Source organism: Neovison vison, chromosome 9, assembly GCF_020171115.1.
Source record: "Neovison vison isolate M4711 chromosome 9, ASM_NN_V1, whole genome shotgun sequence".
In the NCBI taxonomy this organism is placed as follows: Eukaryota; Metazoa; Chordata; class Mammalia; order Carnivora; family Mustelidae; genus Neogale; species Neogale vison.
Window position 1 is genome coordinate 90,889,477 of NC_058099.1, and position 6,000 is coordinate 90,895,476.

At 42.3% G+C, this 6,000-nt stretch overlaps 1 long non-coding RNA gene across 1 annotated transcript in view; it reads right to left on the reverse strand.

Annotated features, from left to right (window-relative positions):
- LOC122917714 overlaps positions 1-5,301 on the reverse strand; it is a 27,668-nt gene extending 22,367 nt beyond the window's left edge. The window contains exon 1 of the long non-coding RNA XR_006386444.1: positions 5,227-5,301. This is a non-coding gene — a long non-coding RNA (uncharacterized LOC122917714). The remainder of the gene's footprint in view (positions 1-5,226) is intronic.
- Positions 5,302-6,000: the final 699 nt, after the last annotated feature.

The following is a 6,000-nucleotide window of genomic DNA, read 5'->3' on the forward strand; positions in this document are numbered from 1 at the left end:
ATGTATTTCTTGCCTAGGAGACACTTTAAAGCCTTTTGGTTAAACGGAAACCATCAAAGCTAGGGGCCATAATATTTTTTACAATTAGGAAACAAAATGTCTTTTAAGGAAGGGAAAAAAAAAAAACAACAACGCTGCTCATTAAAGTATAGATTTCAGTTCTAGAGGAGAGAGAACTAACCTCATTCCCTGAACACAGAGTATTTAGCCCAACGAACACTGACAACAACAAAAATGAAAACACAGTTTGGCCAGACCCTGCTTTGTCCATTTTTTCTCATCCCAGTTGGTGTGTACGCATGTGTATGAGAGAGAGAGAAAGGGAAGAAGAGAGAGAGACGATCTCTCTTGGCTGGTAGAATTGATGAAGGTCTGATAAAACGGCTCACACTGATTTTATTTCCTATTAAATGCCTACCTGGGCTCCTTATTTTTGAGCCAATAGAGATACCTAACTTTTTTCGAAAGCTACTGAATGCTTGCAAAAATAGTAGCAAAGGGGGCATTTGGGGGGCTCAGTGGGGTAAGTGCCTACCTCCAGCTCAGGTCATGATCCTGGGGGACTGGAATGGAGCCCATATGGGGCTCCCTGCTTTGTGGGGGTGGGGGGGATCCTGCTTCTCCCTCTGCCCCCACCCCCCAGCTCATGCTCTCTCTCTCTCTCTCAAGGAAATAAGCAAAATCTTAAAAAAAAAGAAAAATAGTAACAAAAGAAAAAGAAACCTTTCTAAAGGCAAGTCACTTTGATAATCTTGAACAACCCAACTGGAGTAATGGGAAGGACAGTTAGTAAATGTATCACCAACCAACAAATAGAGTAGGTACTCTGTGATCAGCTAGGTGCTTGACACTGGGTTCCTGCTCTTGAAAGTCCCGTGAATTGGTCTGGGAGGTAATACAATGTATCTGAGACAAAATGCATATCAGAAGATAGGAACAGAGCATTGTTTTTAAATTATGCTTCTGTATGTCAGTCCTATTCTAGAAAGAGAACTGAGGTATCTCCTGCCAAAAATGGATAATGGTAGCCGATGTCTTGGTTTATGAATTGATAAAAGAAAAAAACTGGTTATTAGAATTTTATCAATTTTATATTTTTACCCAGTCCATCTTCCTTAAACACTGGAGTTTACTACCATTTTGCTATTAATCAGATGGTAAAGGGCTATGAATCTGTAGAAAACACATACTGAGAGAAAAAAAAATCTGAAATTGCTGAGGACTTAATTTCACAGTTTCTTATTTTGAAGGAAATACACTCCTGGTTGTAATGTTTTATATATATACATATATGTATATATATATAATACAAACAGCCATATTTTCTCCTGATTAAAGTGTTCTCAGGTTGCTGGATGAATTAAACATATCAATATATTATGGCATTTCTACCACATGACCAGAATATTTAGTTATTTTTTTACTGAAATAAATTGGGAAACAACCAAGTGTATAGGGAGATGTGAAATGGAATGAACAATTTTATCAATTTTTGTCTATTTATATCCTGACATTGCATAGAGGCTGTAAGGCTGATAATGTCACAAACAAATTTTCAGACAGTAAGATACACCTGTGAAAGCAACATAACATGAGAACGTTTTCTTGAAGTATGTGGTATTCCAAATAAGCCAGGAAGGATAAATCAAATCTGGGGGGAAAAAATGCTTTAGAATGCAAAGTGGAAAAAAAAAAAAAAAAGAATGCAAAGTGACCCAACAGTTATTTTACAGCATCTGGTGGTAACGTTAATTTTACAAGCCACATTTTTAATAATCTTGGTTGTTCAATAACATTGTCGAGGACATTGTACATCATAGAATTTTTTTTTTTTTTTACCACTAAATGAGTGGACCACTGCTAACATTTTGACATACTTGTTTTCTGTGTACTTTTTAATAGTTGTAATCAACTGACCATACCATTTCCTATCTGGAGTTTTTCAGTGAAGATGGAAACTTAAAACTTTTTCTCATGTTATTAAAAAAAAATATCTGTGGATGTGGTATCTTTAACAGTTGTATACCGTAACACTGTAAGGATGTATCAATTCCCTTATTCCTGTATATTTAAGTGAAGGTTTCTCATCTTTCACCATTATAAGCCTGAGATGAACACAGTGGTTGGTGTTTCCGTTGGCCTCTGTCCATTTCCTGCTCGGTGTGGTCTCTAGGTCTCACTCTTTCCTCCATCAGCCATGTGGTTTGGGGACGACCGACCCAGCTCCAGGAGCGGGCGCCATGCCACTCACTGTGGAGGCTGGTTCCGGGGATAGGCAGACAACCACTTAAAAAAGAGGACACACTGCCATGACACTCCTACCTCAGAAACTTCATTTTCAGAGGCAGAAATAGTCTATGTGGTCCCAGACTGCCTTCCAGTGCATCACACAAGCCCAGCCATGGGACACAGCTCTGGATCAACTCATTCAAGGTCACACTGAATGGGAGTCATGAAAAATAAAGAGGGAGCCTCCTGACCTGTCTGGGGAACAAAAGGAAAAGAAGGGGACCTATCTGAAGCCAAGGCAGAATTTATGTCTAGAGAAAAAGTTGATGAAACAAGAGTCAGTATGTAAAAGCAAATGTATTAAAGTTTAGGACTTGTACACTTCATAACTGTTCATTTTGTTCACACATTTAAAATTCTGTGACAAAAATGACTATTCCATGGATTACAAAGGTCTCTGGATTACCCAATGTTAGCAAAACTAACATCCTCAAGAAAGGGGAGCCTGGGTGGCTCAGTTGGTAAATATCTGACTCTTGACTTCGGCTCAAGTTAGGATCTGAGGGTCACGGGATCAAGCCCAATGTCAGGACCCATGCTGGATGTGGGGTCTGCTTGAGATTCTCTCTCTCCCTCTCCCACGGCCTCTCCCCTGTTCTCTTTCTATCTATCTCTATCTATAACTAAATAAATAAATAAAATCTTAAAATCCTCAAGGAAAAAACTCTTTACCCAAAGGCCAATGAGTGTTTGTTTTGCATATACCCTCAGCTCCTAAGACATAAGCTTGAGGGGGCGCCTGGGTGGCTCAGTGAGTTAAGCATCTGCCTTGGGCTCAGGTCATGATCTCAGGGTCCTAGGTTCAAGCCCTGCATCGGGCTCCCCACTCAGTGGAGAGTCTGCTTCTCCCTCTCTCTCTGTCTCTCACAACCCCCCCCCCACCTTGTGTTCTTCTCTCCCAAATAAATAAAATCTTAAAAAAAAAAAAAAAAAGACTTAAACTTGAGGACTGAGAGAGAAGGAAGGTAATCACTAAGGAACTTGAAATCAAGGAAGAGTATCTACCGCTACCAGAAGAGACATTTCCAGTTGTGGCTGTCCAGAGTCATACCAAAGGTTGGAAGACATGGTCACATCCTTGTGAAGTGTGAATGAATTTAGTGAATCCTGGAATCTTCAGGTCTTTGCTGAGAAAAAGAAACCTAATGAATAAAAGTTCACGGATGCCTTCCCTCTTCCCAAGTGACAAACAGTGCTTGGTACGGGCAGAGTGATGGAGTTTGGGACCTCAGAGATCACACCAAAGGAAATTACCTATGAGCCAGTGGGGGACAAATGAGTTTGCCTATAACAGAAGACTCTAAACTGGTAGGCACAGAGACTTCTGATCCACATGCAATGCCGGTCAAAGGCTTCAACTTGAACCCCAGCCACTTGGCATCATGTCTATAGTAGCTGCCTGGTACAACGGCTGGAAAGTTGCCGCTGTTTTACACGCTGCCTTCTGAAATACTTATTACCCTTGTTAAACGTAGGTAAGCCATATATTTGAAGTGGCTTATAAGAATACCTATAAAAAAATTAGGAAAATACCAATAAAGCAGGCATAGAAAAACCTGCAGATAGAATAAAAGAACAAGACCAAAGGAAGTGCTAAGACATAGATATGATGCACTGTGAATCCACTCATTTCCTACAATGACCTGCAAATTGGGCTTTCAGTTTCCTGCCAGCCAAGGCACAGAGTAGCAAGAGCACTTTGGAGGACAATCTGCACTGTCCATGAGGGATAAATACATTTGTGTCTTTTGTGGGAGGGTGGGGGATGAGGAAGGAGTGAGTTTTCTGAATATTAATATTTGGTAACTAATTAGTTTTGAAGGTCTCTAAGCAGCCATTATAACAGTTATTACTTTCATTCATATGGCACTTAATGCTTCACAAAGTAATTTACACACTTTCTTTCATTTGCACAAAAATCCTGTGATGCAAGATTTGAGGGGATGGTATTATTAAAGCAATAATGTATCTCTCACTCATGCATCCAGGAACTTCACCTCCCTGGAAACACAATGCAAAAGGAGAAGATAAGCAGAAAGATCTCTGAGATAAGAAACCAAATGGCAGAAAGTCTATGCAGAGGAAAGAATCTCCCTCGGAACCTAGATCCCTTATTTAGCCTGAATTTTTTTTTTTTTTTTTGACAGAGATCCCAAGTAGGCAGAGAGGCAGGCAGAGAGAGGGAAGCAGGTTCCCTGCCCAGCAGAGAGCGGGATTCGGGGCTCGATCCCAGGACCCTGGGACCATGACCTGAGCCAAAGGCAGAGGCTTTAACCCACCCACCGAGCCACCCAGGCGCCCCTAGCCTGAAATTCTAACAATACTTAACTTCCTTCCTAAAACCCTAGCAGATTAAAAGTTAACAAACAAGGGACTATTACAGAGAGGCACTTTGAAAGCCTCCCTAAACTGAGACATAGGAAAGCAGGGTAGTGTAGAAACTGAAAACACCCCAGGGCTCACGAAGTAGCCTACGCAGGGGTGTGTCAGGGGGTCAGGCCTGGACCCTGGCCCTCTAAGAATCAGGTGTTCACACAGTTACATGGTTACCTCACCAATCTTTCAGGAAACAAAAATGAGCTCATGGTCACTGGCTCCCGACCCTTACAGCCTTTCAGTGACCTGCCAAGGCTCATAAGATAAAATCCTTATTAAATGGCCCACAAGGTCCTGCGGATTCTGACTTCTGCTGCCTGCCTCTCCAACCGGTCTCACATCCCCTCCACTTCAACCCCACCTGGGTGGGCTTCTTCTGCACACTTTCTTCTCTCTTACCTGAACCAGTCTTACTGCTGCCTCTCCTGGGCAACCTGAAAGGTCATTTTCTTGGGGAGCTTTACTCAATCCTGGAGTCTAGGTTTCCTTGTAAACCCTTAGCACTTTTGCATTTGAAAACGGATAATAATTGCATTTAATCATTAGTTTGATTGTCGGTACCTGTTTCCTCCAGGGTACTGTGAGGTCTGGGAGAACAAAGACCATGTCTGGAATACATGCGCAATAAATATTTACTGGAAAAAAAAAGAAAAAAAGTATGTAATGTCACAGCACAAGCATGCTACATCTTCCTGGTAAATATTTCAAGTTCACTACAAGATCTTTTTGACAAGGGAGAAGCTATTATTTTCTTTATTAAAGCAAAAATAAAAGATTCATTATGGAGTAGAATGCAAAAAATTCGTATGAATTTTAAAGCTAAAGCACAAGCTTCCAGGAATGCTTCTGCCTACGCCCCCCCCCCCGATTTTTCTAAAGGCACTGTGCTTAAAATAATACGGAAACACGGTGTGGTAAAAGATCCATTTCCCAAGAGATCTGGATAACCAAGGCTCCTCTCCGTTTTACTTGATGAGAACGCGTACGAAGCAGGCTTTGCAAACCGTAAGGCTGTGTGCAAATATAACTTATTATTACTGAGAAATCTGTCCCGAAGAGGGGGGATGGCTTGGTTCGTACTGCACCGCCCATTACAGGTGAGGCTGGCGCCAGGACCCAGGTCTCCCGAGGCCCGTCCCGCCCGCTGTTTTTCATTAACGCACAGCACCTGCCACCTGCTCCCGGATGCAGAGGTCCCCTCCCTCCCAGCCACATCTGGGGCTGATGCCCTAAGCCGGCCCCCAAGACACTTCAAGTTCTGACCAACCAGAATCGAGAAGCGGGCAGAACACCCAGCCGGGCACTTGCAGGCATCGGAAGCGGGAGGCTTTCGGC